This window comes from Belonocnema kinseyi, chromosome 4 (assembly GCF_010883055.1).
Source record: "Belonocnema kinseyi isolate 2016_QV_RU_SX_M_011 chromosome 4, B_treatae_v1, whole genome shotgun sequence".
Classification (NCBI taxonomy): domain Eukaryota; kingdom Metazoa; phylum Arthropoda; class Insecta; order Hymenoptera; family Cynipidae; genus Belonocnema; species Belonocnema kinseyi.
Window position 1 is genome coordinate 73,698,730 of NC_046660.1, and position 1,690 is coordinate 73,700,419.

Sequence of the window (1,690 nt, forward strand, 5' to 3'; positions counted from 1 at the left end):
CCCTTGGTACAGGGAGCCTCTATCCGCAACCCGAGGACGCGTTCGGTGGCTTTGTCATAGGCCCTTCGGTTTGATTCTAGAGGAATCAAAACCGAACCGAATATATATAATTGAAAGATACTAAAAATCATTTGCGTGGTCCTATATATCAGGAACTACAACTAAAATTTAATTTTAGGAAATTTCTAGCACTTTTCTTGTATTTAAAGAGAGACCAACTTTCTTGAAAAACGTTACATTTAAAAAAAATGTATGCTTAACCAAGAAAAATGTATTTTTAAATCAAAGATTATTTTCCTCTCATAAAAAATAAATTTTTAATCCATGAGGTTGGATTTTCAAAAAAATAGTGGAATCTTCGTTAAAAAAATATGACAAACTAAATATGTTGAATTTTAAACAGAGTAGTTAAGTTGTTAACAATGCAGTAGAATTATAACCAAATAACTGAATTTAAAAAATATCGTTTTCCATCAAATGGTTACATTTGAAACCAAACAATTGAATTTTGAAGCAAAAGGGATGAATTTTCAATAAAGTATTTGAACTCCTAACCGAATAGTTCAGTTTTAAAGCTAAAAAAGACACATTTTTTGGAAGACAACTGATTGTTTGACAAAAAACTGATGAATTATCAACAAAACAGTTGAATTTTCGTTAAACAAATATTACTAACCAAATATTTTCAATTTTCAACAGAATATGACAATTTTTAACAATATATTAGAATGGATTTGTTATATTTAAAGATAAAAATTAATTTTTAACATAAGAAAATGGAATTTTGAACAAAATTCTTAAAATTTTAACGAAATACTAGCTTTTTTAACCAGACAAGATCAATTTTCATCTAAAAATATAATAGTAGATTTCTTATTTAAAAGAAAAGATCGATTTTTTATTTAAAAAATACGAATTTTCCACAAAACATTGAAATTTTTTAACCATCTTTAATGAAATATATAGATGAATTTTCAACCTACCAATAGGAACTTTTAACCTAAAATTTAATAGTCAAATTTTCAGTTTGAAAAACTGAATTGTCAGAATAAAGCACAAGCATTGGTTTACCAATGTAATTAAATTTTCAACTTCAAAAGAAAAAATTTCAATCAAAAATGGAATGGTTACATTTATAGATAAAAGAAATGTAATTTTCAAACAAAGAAGACAATTTTCCAATCAGGTAGGTGAATATTAAAAAAAAATGAATTGTTTAACAAGGTAGTTAAATTTAAACCAAAAAAGATTAATTCTGAACGACAAATGCAATAGTTAACCCTTAAACGGCCAAAACGCCACTACCGGTACACTGCTTTTCAACGGCCAATATCTAAGACTATTCGACACTAGAAAAAATTGAGACACATATATTTTTATTGCTTAAGATCTCCTCTTTCCGACGGTGCCAATGAAATACCTCAAAAAATTTATTTATTATCCCAAAATGCAGTTTAAACAAAAAAAAAACGTGATTTTTCGTGCCTATTTTTTTTTGTGAACCATTTTCCAAAGCTTTTCGAGTCTGTAATTAACCTGGAATCTCACTAACGGGTGAAATAAATGTCTAGACTTTGAGAATCCATGTTTCAAAGATCGATTTTTCGTTTTAGTATTTTCAAAATGGCGTCTTAATGGCAAAATTTTTGTGAAAACATTCAGGAATTTTTTTACAATAAACGATGCGCTT

General features: G+C 27.3%; 1 protein-coding gene across 1 annotated transcript in view; it reads right to left on the bottom strand.

Moving 5' to 3' along the window:
* LOC117171286 (apolipoprotein D) overlaps positions 1-1,690 on the bottom strand; it is a 25,878-nt gene that overhangs the window by 4,196 nt on the left and 19,992 nt on the right. The gene's annotated exons all lie outside the window — the stretch shown is intronic.